This window comes from Phaseolus vulgaris, chromosome 2, assembly GCF_000499845.2.
Source record: "Phaseolus vulgaris cultivar G19833 chromosome 2, P. vulgaris v2.0, whole genome shotgun sequence".
Lineage (NCBI taxonomy): Eukaryota > Viridiplantae > Streptophyta > Magnoliopsida > Fabales > Fabaceae > Phaseolus > Phaseolus vulgaris.
Window position 1 is genome coordinate 23,724,431 of NC_023758.2, and position 20,740 is coordinate 23,745,170.

Here is a 20,740-nt window from a genome sequence, read left to right on the forward strand (position 1 = left end):
ACCCCCTATTATGCTAAATGTACCATACTCAACTGAAATTACAAATAAAGAAACTAGTTGATGCTCAGCTCCCATGGCTTGGATCTACTCCTTGTGATCCTCTGAGGGGTCTTTGAACATGTAGAGAAAAGTTTCTCTGCCATCAGTAGCAAAGTCCCAATCTTGAATCCTCTTTGACATGGACCTAATTGTTGGTCCTAAACTTGGGCCTGAGCTTGGGCATCTTCCATCAGGATTGCTTCTTTTGGAATGGGCCTTGCAAAAGCTCATTTGCTGAAGAAAAGTGTCAGGATCTTGACATGGTTGAGCAGTCCAGTCAAGATGCCTCTTCCTTCCCTGCTCGAACGACCCTTGCTGAGCCACGTTCACCTTTTCGAACGCCCCAAGCCGTGTCACATGCGGTCATTAGGATGGTGATTTCTTGGAAGGAGAGGTCGTGCTTGATGAACAAAATCAAGGTTTTCCACACTCTAAGGAGGGATCATTTTTAGAGTGTATGTCCTATTCAAAGCGAAGGAAAAAACAGAGTTGGAAGTTGTTGAGCTTGGAAGGGGTAGCAAACACGGTTGTGGAGGAGTCTCAATGTGAGTGACAATGGAGGGATATTAATGTGACTGAGGGACGCTCTAGGGTCCTCGATCTTCAGCGTGCGTCCCCAAGCCTCTGAACAAATGTAAGGTTAGAGTCTTTTAATCTCAAACTTAACAATTTAATCTTTGATAGTGCTATAAGGAACGGTAATAGGAAATTTTGGCTTAAAAGTGAGAATTTTGAGGCTATTAGGTTATGGAATTTGGGTAAGGAGTTGGGATTTACTTTTGAAGGGGAAGAAGATAATGTTATTAAGAAGATAGGGTTGTTGGAGGTAAGGGACACAAGTTTGTTTATTAATGAAGATAATTAGCATTAATATAAGGGGTCTTAGAGGGAACGCAAAACATAAATACTTAAAGGACATTATTCGAAATGAGTAGGTTGGAATGATATGTATTCAGGAAACTAAAAGCAAGAATTTGGAGTTGGGAACACTTTCTTCACTTTGGGGGACTAATGAAATTGGGTGGGTGGAGAACGAAGCAATCCAAAGCATTAAGGGTATAGCTACTATGTGGAGGAGTAGTTGTTTTGAAATGATCAGTTTTATAAATGGAGCGAATTATAGTATTATTGAAGGTGTATGGAAGGAGGGGACTAGGAGACTTGTTACAGTGGTAAATGGGTTTAGTACCTTACGTGAAAAATCAAAGGTTTAGCAAGAAATAGTGGATGTCAGGATAAACCAACCTTCGAAACCATGGTGTGTGTTGGGTGATTTCAATGCAATTAGAGCGAGTGAGGAAAGAAAAGGTGTAGGTAATCAAACATCTTATGGTTTTGAAATCATAAGGTTTAATGATTTTATTCTGCAAGATGGATTATTAGATATCCCTGTGATTGGGAGGAAGTACACTTGGTATGAACTGAATGGTACAACGAATAGCAGAATAGACAGGATCTTGGTATCAAGAGATTTGTTGGATTGTTGGCCGGGTTCTAAACAATATGTTTTGGGATGAACGATGTCAGATCATTGTGCATTGATTTTAAAAAAATGTGGATATTGATTGAGGGCCGAAGCCCTTTCAAACTTTAGATGTTTGGCAACAAGATGTAAGGTTCAAGTTGTTAATAAGGTCAAAATGGAACAACTGAACTATTGGGTCGTGGGATGGTTGTCCTTAAAGAAAAGATGAAAAGACTTAAAGCAGACATAAAAGTTTGGAATAAGGAGGTCTTTGGAAATGTGAACCATGAAGTAGAGGAGTTGAATAAGAAACTACAGGCACTGGATGAAAAGGATGGCGCAAGTGGCTTAAGCGATGATGGAAGGGTAGAGAGGAAACTGTTGTTAGCAAAACTTAGTAGGAATAGACTAAAAATGGAGGCTACCGCTAATAAAAAAGCTAAGTGTAAGTGGTTGAAGTAAGGGGATATGAACACTAAATACTTTCATGCAATTACTAAATGGAGACATTGTAAAAATGGTTTGAACGGACTATTAGATAATGATGTTTGGGTGGAGGATCCAACGGTAGTAAAAAATAAGATAAGGCACTTCTACGAGTCTAGATTTTTGGAGGGGAGAATACCCAAGAAAAATTAGACAATATTCCTTTTAATTGTATATTGGAGGAGGATAATGTCTATTTAACGAGGATTTTTTCTGAAAGAGCAGATCAAGGAAGCTGTTTGGGATTGCGATGGGTCAAAAAGCCCAGGACCAGATAGGTATAATTTTCAGTTTTAAAATTTAGCTAGGAAATATTGAAGAGTGATGTTGTTAGGGAAATCCAGGACTTTGAGAACACTGAACATTGGTCGAAGGGATTAAACGCGTCGTTCATTGCGTTGATTCCAAAAGTAAATAACCCTTCAGATTTAAATGAGTTCAGACCCATATCTCTTGTTGGATGTATCTATAAAATTGTTTCCAAGTTGTTATCAAGGAGGCTTAAAAAGGTTTTGTAGGGGGTAATTGATGTTAGACAAGCAACATTTTTAAAAGGAAGAGGCTTATGGATAGTGTGTTGATAGCGAATAAGACCTTGGAGGAGGTAAAGAGGACGAATTCTATATGCTTATTCTTAAAGGTGTACTATGAAAAGGCATATGACTCTATAAAGTGAGATTTTCTCTATTACATGCTAGGTAAGCTTGTTTTTTGGAGGAAATGGGTTAGATGGATTAAAGCTTGCCTTAAGTCGGCGTCTGTGTCCATCCTTGTGAACGAGAGTCCAACAAAGGAATTCAAACCCGGGAAGAGTCTTAGATAGGGTAATCCACTTGCTCTTTTTCTATTTTTAATTGTGGCTGAGGGGCGTGTAGGTTTTGTTCGACAAGCAGTACATAAGGATTTGTTACAAAGTGTGGAGGTTGGGTCTAAAAGAATTAAGGTTAACATGTTACATTTTGCGGATGATACTCTTTTCTTTTGTAAGGATAATCCCCATAACATTAAGGTTATTAAAGCTATCCTTTGCTACTTCGACTTGGCATCAGAGCTTAAGGTTAACTTCTCAAAGAGCAGATTTGGAGGGGTGGGTGTAAATCATTCCAATTTGTGTGTGTACTCATCTATTCTTAACTGTGAAATCACAAAAGTTCCTTTTAAGTATTTGGCTTTGGAGGTGGGGGGCCAACCATCAGAGATTTAGTTTTTGGGAAAATGTGGTAGTTAAGATTCGAAAAAAGCTAGATAGGTGGAAGGGAAATTCTTATCTATGGCGGGTAGAGTTTGTATGCTGAGGTCAGTCCTTTTATCGATTCCCCATGCCTATGTCTGTAATTCTTACTATTAAGAAATTGCAAATAAACTTTCTTTCGAGGTGGGGGAAGGATGGAAAGAAAATTGCTTGGGTGCCATGAGAAAAGTATGCGAATCCAGAGAGGAAGGTGGGCTAGGAATAAAAGATATAAGACTCTTTAATGTTGCGCTGCTTGGAAAGTGGATTTGGCACCTTCTGTCAGAGGAGGGTGGCTTGTGGAAAGAGATTCTGGATTCAAAGTACGGTGGATGGAGAAACTTGAGAAGTGAGGAGAACAATCCTAAGGAGTCTAACTGGTGGAAGGATTTAAAAAAGTTTGGAGGTCGGAGGAATGAGGGCTTAACATTACGGATAACGTCATTTGGAGGCTTGGTGACAAGAAGCGAATTAAGTTTTGGGAAGATAAGTGGTTTGGTAGTGAGGCTTTAGGAGTAAAGTTTTCGAGGCTCCTATCTATTACCACCGACAACACTACCAATGTGTCACAAATGGGGCTTTGGAATAACGATGTATGACAATGGAAAGTGACTTGGAGGCGTGACCTGTTTGCATGGGAGGAGGGAGAAGAAAACCATCCTTTGTCATTATTGGGTAGCAAAGTTCCTTCAATAGGATGTGAGGACCGATGGGTGTGGAAAGTGGATGTATGGTTAGACTACATGGTAAGCTCGACTTATAATTGCCTAAGGAAGTTAGACGGGGGAGACTTTAGATCATTGTATGAGGCTTTTTGGAGCATTAAGGCATTACCCTCTTCCATGACAATTGCCTGGAGAGTTTTGGGAGATAGGCTACCAGCTTGTGTTAACTTGGCGAAAAGAAGGGTGGTTTTGAAAAACATCTTGGGTGTTATGTGTGGGGAGGTTGAGGAATCCTTAAGTCATATTTTTTTCAATTGTAAAGTAGCATGGAGGGTTTTGTGTCCGTGTAGTAGGTGGTTAGGGGAGTGTATGGTGTACCATTGGGATGCTAGATATCATTTTTTGCAGTTTAAACTGGGTTAGGCATCACAGAAGATTAACAGAATTTGGGGATGTGTGTCGATTGTTGTGGTTAGGGAAATTTGAAAGCAAATTAATCTCATCATTTTTTAAGAATGATAGAATGGATAGTTATGAAGTTTTTACTTTGGCTCAGCTCAAGGTGTGATCCTGGATCACATGTAAAGAAAGGTTAGCCTCTTTTACTTATGCCCAATGGAGTATGGATCCAAAGACGTGTCTATAGTCTATTAGAATGAAAGGTTGAGGTTGGGATTTTCAGTGGGATGGTTGCTTTTGTGTCTAAGGTAATGTTTTATTGCTTATACTGGTTTCTATTTTTTGTTGAATGAGCTTGCAACAGATACTACTAACCTTGGTTTGGTCTTAGGTTAGTATGGAGGTTTGCTTATATTTGCAGGGCTAAAGTTGGTATCTAGTTGAGTGCGGGTACAAATGGGTTAGGATTGAGTTAAGTGGGGTGATGACAATACTTTATGCGAAGGCTACGATGCTGTTTTGGGTATAGATGTGCAACAGACCACCTTGGGTGGGAGAATGCCCTCTTATTTCTTTTGCATTAAGTGGGAATAAATGCAGGAAGGAGTTATGTTCCTGTTGTAAGGGATAGAGGATCCATTCTCTTTTGTCTTGGCACCAGTTGGAATGTGTAGGGCGGGGTCTTTATTTGGGTTATTTTGGCTGGTTTGGGTTTGGGTTTCTTTTTAAGTAGTAAGGCTTGCAAGAAAAGAAAGTTGTAGTGTCTCCTATAGATGTCTTTATCATATTAGTATAAAACTGTTTGTTTCACTTGATTAGTTTGAGGAGTTGTTTGTATAAGGATTTTAACATTTTAAAGTGTTTCATTTTATTTAATTTATTTATTATATAGAGCTTAAAATGACATAATATAATGTAATGCGCTAGTAGAAATCAATTGGGTAAAATTAGACTACAAAATTCTAAAAGTAGCGTAGTCTTTATATACTCTGCACCTTGCAAAGTTAACAATCTCAAAGAAAATAAAGATAAACAATTTGATAGAGCTATAATATGCAATTTTAAACTAAGAAGTTCAATATAAAAGTTGATAATACTGAGACTCACGTCGTCAACAAGCCCTTCATTCCTGATTCATATCCTACAACTTCACCAATTTTGCTTCATAAACTTAAACTTTCCATTAAAAAGAAGTATAAAACAATCTGAAGTAAAATGAATTAGAATAAGCACAGACACAACAATCAAATTAAATGCATCACTTTAAACTTTACAATTATAACATGCATTCTAATTCAACCAAAGAGTAAGAAAAGCATCAGATACTGTTTTCAGTCTCTTTCGCTTGGAAAATGAGAAGCATGGACTTGAGGCACCTCTCCTCCGAAGAAAACCCAATTCTAGCACGCGAGAAGTGTTTTACACTAATTTCAAAATAATTTAATCGTTGTTAACTTATATTTTATGACACAAATTAATTTAAATAATTTAATTTTTTTAATATTTAAAAAATAAATAAAAATAAATATATATTTTTAAAAATAATTAATTTAAACTTGACATTTTATTAATTTTATTTTTTTATAAAAAAAATTATTTCAAACATCTTTGAAATTTTAGTCTTTTTTTATTTATGTATTTTTGTTAAAAAAAGTTAGTACACGTTATACTAATTTTAGTTTGTGCTTCAATTTAAATATAATTTTGAAAGTATAAAAAATTACGGAAATGGAGAGGGAATTTGCCAATCTTTCTTTGTCCCTTCCATACTCCACACTCTTAAACTTTTAGAATGTTCAAAATATGATCCCAGATTTCGGAGTATTCATTACCCATTTTTCTAGAGTTTATATATAGTTAGGGTTGCCTTCCCTTTTATTAATTCAATTTTATAAACCAGTAACAAAACATCGTAATGATGTAGGGGAAAAGTTTATGGTTAAGTTTGCCTTTTTGGACAACATGATATGTAAGAATAACTAAATATCCACGAATTAGAATGAACTAAGGAAGGGAAGGGAAGGACCATATGCTCCTTCCACTAGCTGATCCTAAAAAGTAGAACTGATGAATTTGTTCTAAAACAAAGGGGAAAAAAGGAAATCTTCTATGTGTCTGTAACTAGAGTAAGTAACTACCTTAATGTTGTGTAGGGTATACGTACGCACATGCGATTATTATTTTTTATTTTCTGTGTCATAGCAGATAAAAGACAAATACATAAGGTTCACAATGTTGGAATATGTTGATTATGAGGTGAATTGGACCATTAATTTGGTCCACCTAATATATAGGATGCCAGCAACTGTGAAAATCTAATGGGTAAAGATTATTCTCTTCGGAATCCGAGAGAATTATTTTGTTTAGGTGAAAAAAATAAAGGATCAATTGCACACAAGTATTGAACAAGAAAGTAAAGAAATGCCTTTATAAATTTTGAGGATATATATTACTGCAACTCGCAGAAGATATCTTTAACTGAATGAAAGTTTGAAGTCTATATATATATATAAGAGAGTGTAGGAGAAAATTAAGAAGAGTAAAGAAAAAGAAAGTTTTGAAGGTAGAAAGGTAAAAAGAAAAAAGAAGTTGCATGGGGCTGCGAAAGCATGCTCAACAGGAGAAATGGTGAGCAACGCATGCTAGACAACATACGGACCCACCAAAACTCTCCAAAATCCAATTCATGCACCATCCTATCTATGCTTTTCTAGTTTCAAATATGTGCTTCTTAATGCTACTTTCCATCTTCACTTCTTGACTTCAATTTTAACTTTTCTCCCACAATCATTATTTGACTTTCCTTTCTCTCCTTCCTTTAGGCTTCTCCATTTATCACTTTGCCCTCGATACTTCATTTTCTCTTTTTCATCTTACCTAAAATATCTAAATCTCTTAAAATTAGCACAAATCCAATACTCCCTTATCATGTTTTAATGTATGTACTACCGGATGGCCGAAAGATCGACCAGACGATAAAGCCAACTAGACGACAAGATGCAAAGCTAAACACGTAATTAGGTATAAACAAACCAACTTAGGTGATAAGCACGGTTAAGGCACAATTGGGCCTTCGTTTGGACCCTAAAGCAGGCCCATAACAGCCATAACCCATCTAAAGTAGTATAAATAGCAGAAGAGGCACAACACCCAAGGTAACTATTCACTCCCTACTCCTCTAGTACTTAGCTCTTGGACTGACTTGATCGTCGGAGTGTCTTCGCAGGTACCCCCCCCCCCCCCCCCCATCGTGTCCAGATCAGAGATTCAGCCGAAAGAAGCCTAACCGTGAGACCGGGAAGACGAGAAGATTACAACAAGAGGAAGTGTTCTGCAGAGTTCTAGTCTTGCAGGAACATTTTGGTGCCCACCGTGGGGCCGAAAGGAAACCCTGCGAAATATCCAAATGGTAACTACGAGGAACTTGACGGGCAATGACAGGAATGCGCAAGAGGAAACCAGTCACCCAGATCCTATGGCACTAATCTTGAAGATACAGAAGGAGATAGAGCTATTAAAAAAGAAAAGCGAAGAAGAGATTAGAGGAATAAAACGAAGAGAAGAGGAGATGGAAACTTTGAGGAAGGAGAATGCCCGGATGAAACAAAAGCTCGTTGAGAAGTCGGACATCCCGGAAGCCGTGGGTGATATCCCCCTGGGTGATAACGCGAATATGGATGTACACGAGGTCGGAAGTTCATATCAAGAAAATATCAGACCGACCTCAACTAACGCGTTAGGCACGACTCCCCGAAGAAGCCCCTTTGCCGAAACCATCCTTGAAGTTCCTTTGCCAGGAACTTGGAACAATCCCACGTTGGATAAATATGATTGAACCACAGACCCAGACGAACATGTGAACGCGTACCTAACCCAGGTTGGCTTGCACACAGCAGAAGACGCTATGGTGCCGAATATTTTCCACCTCTCTTAAGGGGGCAACCTTAAGACGGTTCACTCGACTACCGGCTCAGTCCATAGATTGTTTTGACACACTTGCAACTAAGTTCGAAGCTCAATTCACTACCAGCCGACCACACCACCTCACTTCGATCGCCTTGGTGAACATCCGACAAGAGAAGTCAGAGTCTTTGGGAGACTTTATGGACAGATTTAGCAAGATGGCTTTGGACATACGGAACCTAAGTCCCAAAGTGGCGATGCACCATATGGTAACTGCGCTAAAGCCGGGACCATTTTCAGATAGTTTATGCATGCAGCCGGCCACGACATTGGATGAGTTGCGCCAAAGAGCCACCAAATACATGCAGCTGGAGGAATTGAAAGAATTCTAAAACAAGGCTCAGGCACCTGATGAACCCAAGAGGAGGGGTGACAGGAGCAGACCAACACAATTCGGGAAGCCTAAAGATTTTCCCAAAGGACCGCGTTTCACCCGTTACACCCCCTTGAGAGTTGAAAGGTCGAGAGTCATGGAAGAAGCCCTCAATGCCGAGAGGGAGACCTAGTTTGGAGGATGAAAGGAGAAGCTCGCAAAGTCCCAGCAGAAGGAAAGTTCAATGCAAATTGGGAAGGACCCTTCAAGGTCAAAGAAAATCTTCAAAACGGCGCATACCGCCTAGAACAGTTGAATGGCCGGGAAGTTCCCAGGACGTGGAACGTCAGTCATTTGAAAATGTATTTTAGCTAATATGTATTAAGGGTGTACTCTTTCCTACCTTCAATCTTTTTTCCCAAGGGTTTTTGATTGAAGAAGGTTTTAACGAGGCACCACATTTAATGAAATCAGACTTACCAGCTACGTATGAATTCCTTCGAAAGAAAACCTCTCGGCCAAGGAAGAATTCACCTAAGTGAATCCCTGCCGAGAGTACGAAAGAAAAACCTCTCGGCCAAGGAAGAATTCACCCAAGTGAATCCTTGCCGAAAGTACGAAAGAAAAACCTCTCGGCCAAGACAGTTCGCAAGAAAACCTCTCAGCCAAGGAAGAATTCACCAAAGTGAATCCCTGTCGAGAGTACCAAAGAAAAACCTCTCGGCCAAGAGAGTTCGAAAGAAAACCTCTCGGCCAAGGAAGAATTCACCTAAGTGAATCCCTGCCGAGAGTACGAAAGAAAAACCTCTCGGCCAAGAGATTTCGCAAGAAAACCTCTCGGCCAAGGAAGAATTCACCAAAGTGAATCCCTGCCGAGAGTACGAAAGAAAAACCTCTCGACCAAGAGAGTTCGAAAGAAAACCTCTTGACCAAGGAAGAATTCACCCAAGTGAATCCCTGCCGAGAGTACAAAAGAAAAACCTCTCGGCCAAGAGAGCCAAGAGAGCCAAGAGAGTTCGAAAGAAAACCTCTCTGCCAAGGAAGAATTCACTCAAGTGAATCCTTGCCGAGAGTACGAAAGAAAAACCTCTCGGCCAAGAGATTTTGCAAGAAAACCTCTCGGCCAAGGAAGAATTCACCAAAGTGAATCCCTGCCGAGAGTACGAAAGAAAAACCTCTCGACCAAGAGAGTTCGAAAGAAAACCTCTCGACCAAGGAAGAATTCACCCAAGTGAATCCCTGCCGAGAGTACGAAAGAAAAACCTCTCGGCCAAGAGAGCAAAGAGAGTTCGAAAGAAAACCTCTTGGCCAAAGATTACATCTAGCATACGTCTTTCACCACTACATGTACACGCGCCTCGAGTACAAGTCACCACACTCGACATCCAACAACAAAGCAATCACGAACACACTCGGCATGCGAACACTCATGGAAATTCGACTCTACGTTACGTTTAAACCAACTCACTCGAGCCTGGGGGCATATGTACTACCGGATGGCCGAAAGGCCGACCAGACGACAAAGCCGACTAGACGACAAGATGCAAAGCTAAACACGTAATTAGGTATAAACAAGCCAACTTAGGTGATAAACATGGTTAAGGCATAATTGGGCCTTCGTTTGGACCCTAAAGCAAGCCCATAACAGTCATAGCCCATCTAGACCAGTATAAATAGTATAAGAGACACAACACCCAAGGTAACTATTCACTCCCTACTCCTCTGGTACTTAGCTCTCGGACTGACTTGATCGTCGGAGTGTATTTGCAGGTACCCCCTCCCCCCCCCCCCCCCCCCATCGTGTCCAGATCAGAGATTACAACAAAAAGAAAGTGTTCTGCAGAGTTCTAGTCTTGCCAGAACAATGTGTAATTAGGTTTTACTTTTTAATTACTAGGTTAAATCGTGTCAGATCTGACTGAAAAATCAAATAGGATATCCTTAATCAACCTCTTGAATTACTAGAATCTGGTTGTACAATATTATTAACTGAAGATGATTTTTGGCCTTTAAATTCACATATTAAGTCCTACATAATGTGATTTACATGCTCTCAATGGTGTGAATAATTACCGTTTATATGTTTTTTTCTGTTTTTTCTATATATTCTTTCTGTTTTTTTCTTATAAATTGTCCCCCAAAAATGAAGTTATTAGTTTTTTCCTTTATGAGAATGAAAACGTGTGGTTTTCAGTGCTTCTCTTAGAAGAAAATAATAAATGATGATCCGTCCTTGCAACACCCAGCCTAATGACGGGTGAAGCAGCAAGGCATTGAATCTTTTGGCCAAATTTAACTGGCTTAAAACACTTCAAAGAAAACTAGTAGATTCAATGAGTACATTGGAATAGGTAAACACTGAAACAAAAAACAATTTAGAGATTATATGTTATATGTTATATTATTATTATTATTATTATTATTATGTTAATATTATTTTTATTATTAAAATTGTTACTATTAATATTAATATTCTATTATTTTTATTAGAATTAATATAATATATATATATATACAAAGGGTATTCTTCACTTTAACTGCTCTAAATTATTTTTCTATTTTATCCTTACTTAATATTTTGTTTTATTAATTTATTTTGGTTATTTGGACATTTAGTAATTTTAGAAGTTAATTAAATATTTTTTTAATTTTAAAATTTTATTTTATTTGTTTTCACTTAATTGACAAGAGAGTAGAGAGATTGATTACTTTTCTGTTTTAAACTGATATTATTTTTTATTAAATAACCAGTTTATTATAGAAGAGTGGAGAGAGATGGGTGAAATGTGAGTTTATGGACGGTTGCTTTTTTTTTTGCAAAAGAGTGACATATAAGAAAATTGAGAGAGAAAGAATATAAAAACATCTTAAAAAGTGTTGTCTGGTGCTATTTGATATTTTTTCTACAAAACCCTAAGTGCGCTCTTTCTACAAATTCACAAGTAAGTGCAAATTCAACAAATTCAGTTCTGATGCGTTTTTTTGTTTTTTTTTCTGCAGATGGTTGAACCCACCAAAAACCTCCGGTAAGAAACCTCAAAACAAACTAGAGTCATCTGATGGAAACCAAGGATTGAAACACCACCACTACATTGTTGTACGAAAATGATATATTGTTTGGGACACACTAGTACAAAATATTTCATTAACGACACCCTTTAAATACGGTTTGGAAACAACTATCATAATAAGCGAGGCGGTGGCACTATTTCTTTTTTGAATTTTTTTGGCATTTTTAAAGACGGTTCTCGCCCGAAATGTCGTTAAAGGTGGGCGCGTGAGGATACAACGACGGTTTGCAACAGAACCGTCGTTAAAAGTTGGGTTTCCACGACGATTCTCATTGAATAGTCGTTAAAGGTGGTATTTTTTTATTTTTCAGCACAGCATTTTGCCTCCCCTTCATTTTCACACTCATTTTCCCTCTTCTTTCACTCCTCACCCACATCGTTCACAGGCCACCCTTCTCGCCATTGTTCCACCTTCGTCGTGCGACCGCTCCGTCAAGCCTCGTGTCGCGTGCAACGTGCCCCAGCATCGCTCGTCGCGCACCCCTGCGCCGTCATGTCCCGCGCGCCTGCGCCAGCGCCGTCTGTGCCCATGCCGCCCACGACCTCCTTGTTGCCCCGTTCGTTAACAAAGTTCCCGCTCGTACGCACGAGTTTCTTTTCAGCTTCGTTTCACTTTTTAGGTTAGTATATTTTTATTTATTATTTAATTATATATTAAATATTATTAACTATATTTTGAAAGTGTTTGTTTTGAGTTAGATATTGATTTTATATATTGAACGCACTGAGTTTGAGTTCGAGGGTGTCCGACCTTCGGCAATCTGAATTTAGATTTTAATGATTAGATATTATTTCTATATATTGAACGAACTGATTCTGAGTCTGGAGGTGTACGAACTTCGACAGTTTTGATTTAGTTTTTAATGATTATATATTGTTTTGACATATTGAACGCACTGGTTCTGAGTCCGGAGGTGTCCAGCCTTCAACAATTTTTGATTTATTTTTTAATGATTACATATTGAACGCATGGGATGCCAATGTTTTTGGAAGGCATAGTGATGTACCGTTGTACATTCACATGTTTGATTTGTTGGACCTTGCATCCAGAGATCAAGAGATTAACATAACAGTTCTACAATTATGGATGATGTAAGTTCAAATATTAAATAGGATTCCTCTACGGTATATAAATAGGATTCCTCTTTATAACCGTTTTTTGGTGTACACAATTTTTTTTCTGATTTTGTTTTTATTTAATATATCTCATTTTATTAGTACAATGTAGTATTTTGTCATTTCATATGAGTTACTTAAAACATAAAATTATTTTTTAATTTTTTAAATTAATGTTAAGGACCATTTTTATATGCAAACTAACTTTACACTATTTCCTTAATTCCTTATTTTAAGGCAACAAAAAGAAAAAAAAAAAGCATACTCTCATCCTCATTTGGTTCTCACACCAAATCTCACATTTTAAATAAAATAACCTCTATTTCCAATCACTTTCTTCATTCCATTACAAGCAACTCTAATTTTTTGGTAAAACCATCATTCTTTTCTATTTACCATCAAGTGAATCATAACCTTACGTGAATATCATCACACACTCTTCGATCCCAAAATCACCAATGGAAGAAGAGAAAAAACTTGAAGAAGAAGAGAAACTCAAAGTAGAGGAGAAGAAAAAATAGGTTGCTTAATCAATTCATCATTTTTCTTTTACATGTTATTTTTTGTTTTTCAATTTCGACTCATCCAAAATTATTTATGTATGTATGTATGTTAAATTTGTATCATCGTAGAAGTTGAACATAAGAGGAAAATGCAGATACACAAGCGCAACAATGCCACTAGTATTGATAATATTAATAATATTATTATTAAATTAATAATTTTATTTTAACATGTACTAATATAAAATAAAAATGATTAGTGTAACTTTTATAATAAATTATTATTACTAATAAAGATATTATTAATATTATTGTTATAATTATTACCATATTTATCTTTAATATTATTATTGTTATTACATCAATTTATTAAATTAATATTTGTGTTTTAATTTATCTTTAATATTATTATTATTATTATTATTACAAAGCATTCAAATGAAAGTTATCTCATCCTCTAGTTGTTCACTGAGGAACTCTATTACCTATAACCTCATCTACTCCCGTGTAAAACACGATCATCATAGATAAATAAGCAAACACAAACAAAGAACAAGGTAAGCTAGCTATATAAATATTTCTATATAATTTCAATTTCAAATTAATAAACATAATTCATCAAGTCTCATACATTTTCTCAAACCATCAAGTGTCTATTAAAATTCACAATTCATCTTTCACATGTCAGACTTCTACTAACTCGCAACACATAAACATTTAACTTTACTTATTGAAATTAGTATCCTAAGACCTGCACCTGTCATACTACTCGCTGTGAAATCCACACAGCCATGCGCATAATATCTCAATATCTCATCATCTCATCTAGTATGACATGGTAAATTCATATGACCTAAAAGACCATATTATATTTCAAACCGCAGACAAAGTCATATGAACCTCCATCGACTCTCACCACCTGAATAACTTCATCTATGTGATTCCATTATATCAGTAGAGTCAGGATGTCTCATTACGAGCCTGACAAATCAATACATCCTAACAACAATCTCCACACAGTATTTCCTTTCCTGAAAATACTATGTCTTGATCACACTTTCACACCCTTCCATATCTCATGTAACACATCAATGTACCATTTAATCACATCATATTTTAAACTTTATAAACAATCCAAAATCACACAATTAAATCATACCAAAGCTTAGAATTTCATTTAACTCATAATTTTATAAAACTACACATTACATTGACAGTTTGTGTTCAGCATTATACAAGCACTCTCATTGAGTCAATTAGCTATTATGTCAATCTATACATATATATCTGATTTCTAAATCAAAATCATTTAAAATCAAACAACTAATTCTCATCAAACATTTCATTTGAATTAATTCAACAAACTATTCAAATACATTCAATAACTCATTCAATTCTAAACTCATATGCATTCTACAACATCTATTATATCTACACTTTCACATTTCAATATCAAACAAATCTCAATCTACTAAAAAAAAGAAATCCTGCAAAAAAAATTTGAGACTGGTGACCACGTCACCCCCACATCCAGATCTTCTAGCCTAGGGTTATATTAGCAATTTAAACTAGCTTCCCTTACCTGAACTTGAGAAGATGATCCCTAAGAGCTCCAAACTACCAAAAGTTTAAGGGTAACCTAACATGCACCATAGAGTCCTGATAAAAAATCTAACTATACCACTACGACCCTTAGCTAACAAAGACTACTTCTGAAGATAAAAAAGCATCACATGCAAGCTTAAATTAAAGACAAAACTAACTCAAAGGAAAAGGAGTCAAGAATGAACTTATCCTATATGAGATTTTTATCGGACAATCTTGTAGAGTTCAATGTCAGGAGTCCAATGGTAGACTCTGATCATCAAACTGATAAGCAAGGAGACCAGAATCTTATAGGGAAGAGAGAGAAAAGGAAAAAGAAACAAAAATGAACTAACTCTATCAGATATTCTGATCGGGCAGTAGGATTCTAATGGCGTAATCTGATTGTCAAACTGATGAGCGAGGAGGTCAAAATCTTAGAAAGAAGACAGAGAAAAAGAAAATGAAGTTTTTAAAGAGGTGATGGTTCTTTTGAAATGAAACCTGAATAACTGAATTTCAATTTATATGCTCTTTTAAATTAAATATTAAAATATTCAGGTGTCATTTTAATAATACTAAAACTATTTTTCTCGGTCCTTACAACTATTATTATAATCATTATCATAATTATTTTTCATAGTATCATAAATTATTATTAATAATAAAATTATTAATATTTTTATTTATTTATTATCATAATTATTTTTATTATTATTATCTTCATTATTATTATAAATTATTAAATTAATATTTTTATTTTAATATATATTAATATAAAATAAAATTATTAACATTACAATTATCATAAATTATTAAATTATTTTTTTTGTTATTGTTATTATTACATGAAACTATTAAACTAACATTTTTATTTTTTTATATATTGATATAAAATAAAATTATTAGTATTATCATAATTATTTTTTTATTGCTAATATTATTACTATTATTATAATTATATTAATGTTGTGGAATTTACCAACAAATTTTTTCGACGAATAAGATTAGCGCCTAGTTACCAATAGATAATGATTCGAGCTCAATTATCAGAGCATTTTATAAATAGATACAAAAAATATTATATTTTTTTAATTTTTAAAATCTATCAATAATTTCATACACCGGTAACTTTTATTTACCAACAAACACAAATCTATCGATAATTTTTCGTCGGTAAATCAATAATTTCTTGTAGTGAAAATGAGTTTCATAATGAGTGTGAGGATATTTGAGTTGATATTGAGATAGAAAGAGAACTACTCAATAAAACACTTTTAGAGCTTTTAGATTTGATAGTGGAAATATTTAAGAATTTTTATGTGGATGTGTTGAGTCTTCCTTTTAAATAGTTAGGAATTTCTATTGAAGCAAACTTAAGAAGGGTGGACACATGAAGACTTAAGGTGACTAGAATTTTTTTTATGGAGTCATAAGAATTATCGTTCGCAGTTATTATTAATTAAATGTGTTAATTATACTACCATTTTACTTCTTTATTTAGATTCTAGTTGTAGTTGCAAGAAATTCGACATCAATTAAGAGGAATTGTTTTTACTATAGGTAAATAATAGATAAATAAAACTTATTGGGTAAAAAAGGAAAATGTTTGTATGTCAAAACAAGAAAGAAGGCTACATATTAAGGACCTCACTTCTTTCAACGAGACTTTGTTGGATAAATGGATATGGTAATTCCTATCGAAAGGGAACAATCTTTGGAAGCTCACACTACAATTGAGATATATGGAAATTGCAAAACCATGGGATGAAACACATGTACAAAGGAATAACTCAATATGTGGATAGACTTAAGAAAACACGTGATGAGGAAAATAACCTCAAATGTTTGATAAAGGTTTACATATAGGATATATAGAGAAAATAGTAAATTTTAGAAAAATAAATAGCTAGAAGAAAAAACATTTACAACGAAATTCCATACATTGTTTTTAACTTTACAACAATGGTCACACTTTATCAACAATATGGAAGATTGGGCAAATGGGACATGGGTGTGAAGGTTAAGGTGGAAAAGAAAACTCTTCAAATGAGTAGTATAAAACATCATGTTTATGGTGACAATTATTTTTGTATTTAATGTCATTTATAAATGTCACTATATACACTTATAGTGCTTTCGCATATCATCATAGATCTTGGTGTATAAGATGACGATCTTATTCAAAACGTCAAAACATCTGTCATTTAATACATTCTATAAAGTGTGGCGCTTTAAAGTTGTAAATAGTGTTAGTTAAAATTGTCATATTTTTTTTAATTGAAAAATAATTTCAATGTAAATAACTCATTATGATATAGTATTTCTAATGATCATTATTATAATAAATTCTAAAATATAATATGTTATTTTCAACTATCGTACTTCAAATATTAAATTATTAATAATTTATTCACTAATTTATAATCTCTTAATTTAATAAAACCTAATTTCCAATTTTCATAAGTACTAATAAAATAAAATAATATAGCAATACACAATTTAATTAACCAACATATTTATTCATTCATTGTTTTGGTTTAACATTAAAAAGTACAAAAATGTTTACAAAAGTATGTAAACATGTGTAAAGTTTACAAAAATGTTTACTTACTTCTTTACAATGTTTGTCTTCTCACTAATCATCATCCCATGGCTTATAGTAGGAGCTTTACCTATTATCATTATTCACAAAGTGTTACTCCTTGTCCTAAAATAATGTAACTTTAATTATATAAGTTAAAGACTTTAATTTTACTTACAATCTTTATAATATCACTTCCTAATTGTAGTTGATGTTTAGTAAAATAGATGCATACATTGATTCTTTTGCTATAAATAGGTGGATTGAGTCAATTCATTTTAATTGTAATACAATAAATCTATGAAACAAGTTGGGGAGTATATGTAAATGAGTCAACCTACTTCACCTACAACTTTGGTAGGTCAAATCGAAGTACAAAATTTCAGACTCACCAAATAGTAAACTAAATTGAGTTGACTTGATTTTAGCTCAAACGGTGATAACCAACACATGTAAGTTGGATTGACCCGTTTTCACACTCTTAAGTATTTCTTGCCAAAATTTAATATTCTATAAAATTCAAAATATATGTCATGAACTTTAGGTTGTGGAAAGACTAGTGTGCAACGTGGCTAATGTAAACTTTGCATGAAAAAGGAAGTGACAAACTATATTAGCAAGTCCATTGATAATTAAAGACTAACTGTATGCACTACATGTTTTTTTTGCGTGAATTTTATGTATTCAAATTATATTTGATTAAACAAATCAGCTACTAACACATCATTATTTCACTTGAAAGAAAAATGTTAGCATACATTATAAGAGTTTGAAGTTGTCACTTATGTTATATGTAAAGAAAGTGACCACTATTTAATCACAACATTAGAAGGGTTTGGTGCGTTGTAGGGGGTTCAATTCTATTAGAAGGAAGGAGGAGAGAAAAAGCTTGATCTCTGGTTTTGATTACAACAGATAAATACACGGTTTTAATAATTTTATTGAAAAAGCTTACTTGTTGGATATCCCGATGGTTGGTCAGAAATTTACTTGGTACAACCCGAATGGGACTGTTAAAAGTAGAATTGATAAAGTTCTGGTTTCCAAGGAATGGTTGGAAGTATGGTCGAACAGTAAACAATTTATTTATAGCAGATTTGTTTCTGATCACTGTGTTTGGTGTTAAAAGATTCTTGTTCGGACTGGGGACCGAAACCTTTTCGTAGTATGGACATCTGGAAAAAGGACGGCAACTTCAGAGATTTTCTTCGTAGTAAATGGTTGAGTTATGAGGTACATGGTAGAGGGATGTTTGCTTTCAAATAAAAATTAAGAGTTAAAATCTGATCTAAAAATTTGGAATATAGATGTTTTTGGCAATGTTAACCAGGTAGGGGATTTACTACAAAAGAAAATTCAAGAGTTGGATGCACGTGACAGTATCGGCAGCTTAGATGTGGAGGGTAGAGAGGAGAGGAGGTCTTTGTTGGAAGAACAAAACAAAAAACTTTTTAAATAAGAAGTTGTTGCTATTCATCAGAAAGCCCGTATTAGGTGGCTGAAAAACGACGACCTTAACTCAAAGTTCTTTCATTCAGTCGTTAAATGGCGGAGGGTAAGGAACGGGCTTAATGAATTGTTTGTTAATGGTCGTTGGTGTGAAGATAAGGAGGTGGTTAAGGATAAGGTCAGAGATTTTTTTAAGGTTAGATTTAAAGGATTAGATGGGCCTCAAATCAGGTTGGATAATGTGTCCTTTAATTCTATTTCTAATACTGACAACGAGATGTTGGTTATTTTTTTCTCTAAAGAGGAAGTCAAGTTTGCTATTTGGAATTGCGATAGTTCGAAAAGTCTTGAGCCGGATGGGTTTAATCTCTGTTTCATTAAGTTCTGTTGGGATTTTTTTAAGGACGATATTCTTTTGGCTGTGAATGATTTCGCAGTTTCTGATAAATGGCCCATGGGGATGAATACCTCGTTTGTATGCTTGGTCCCTAAGTCTGAGAACCCACAACAACTTTGTGATTTCATACCTATTTCTTTGGTCGGGTGTCTGTAATAAATTATATCGGAGTTGCTTTCTTTAAGGCTTAAAAAGGTGATTAACAAAGTCATTGATTCAAGGCAATCTGCGTTTCTTGAGGGAAGGGGAATCTTGGATAGTGTTCTTGTGGCCAATAAGGTGTTAGAGGAGGCAAAAAGGAAGAGGAAAAATTGTGTTTTTCAAGGTGGATTATGAGAAGGCATACGATTCTGTGAGGTGGGAGTTTATCTATTATATGCTTAGAAGATTAATATGCTTCAGTATGTGGATGATACTCTGTTTTTCTACAAAGCGGCTATGAAAAGTGTGTTGAGTATAAAAGCTATTTTAAATTGTTTCGAGTTGTGACTTCAGGTCTAAAGGTGAACTTTTCTTAAAAAGCAATATTGGAGGGGTGGGGGTTGAGCATTATACGATTCATTGCTTTACGACTATTCTTAATTGCGATGTGATGGAAACTCCATACAAAATACATTGGGATGTCGGTTGGCGGGTGTCATAGGAAGGAAACGTTTTGGGATGGGATGGTGGAAAGAATAAATACTAGATTGGGAAGATGGAAAGGTAGGTTTATTTCGATGGCCGGGAGGATTTGCCTAATCAAGTCAGTTCTTTCGGCTATCCCACTGTTTTATCTTTCTATGTTTAAATTACCTTCTGTTTTGGTGAAGAAGATTGTGAAACTATAGAGGAGCTTCCTGTTGGGATACCCCACTTGTATGTGGTAAGTTCTTAATGTGGTCTGATTTGTGTAAATGGGTTGGGATACCCCACTTGTATCCCCTTTAATTTAACTTTATTCTTTGCTGATAAAAAAAATAGAGGAGCTTCCTGTGGAGTTGGGGGTTTGAAGGGAGAAAGATTGTGTGGACTTCTTTGGAAAATATGTGTGAACCATGTTATGTTTGCGATATTGGGGTTATTAATATCAAGTAATTCAGCCCTGGTGGGAAAATGGATTTGGAGGTTGGGTTCTTCCAAGGGTGGTTGTGGTTGCCAGTATTCTTTGTTGTTTGTGTGGGTTACAAGAGTAATTTACTAACCATTTGTTTTTTCGTTGTAGAATTGCATGGTTAGTTTGGACTCTGTGTTTCTCGTGGTTAGGATTGGTGTCAGTTGTCCCTCTTGATTTCTTCTCACATTTCATTCAATTTTCTATTTGTAATGCATTTGTATCTGTTAACTTAGTTTTAAGGAGTGTGTGGATTTATGTAGTAAGGGAGATTTTGAGTAATGAGAATAAGGTCCTTTTCAATGGATTGTTAATTCCATTATTTTAAGTTGAGGTTGCATATGTTAGTGTTTTGGCTTCTTTTGTTAGGTGGTGACTTTTC

General features: G+C 35.2%; 1 long non-coding RNA gene across 1 annotated transcript; it reads left to right on the forward strand.

Moving 5' to 3' along the window:
* The first annotated feature begins 321 nt into the window (after positions 1 to 321).
* On the forward strand, positions 322 to 12,320 carry LOC137810984 (uncharacterized). The gene is made up of 3 exons (XR_011081006.1): positions 322 to 678; positions 11,562 to 11,921; positions 12,019 to 12,320. It is a non-coding gene; the product is annotated as an uncharacterized lncRNA (long non-coding RNA).
* Positions 12,321 to 20,740: the final 8,420 nt, after the last annotated feature.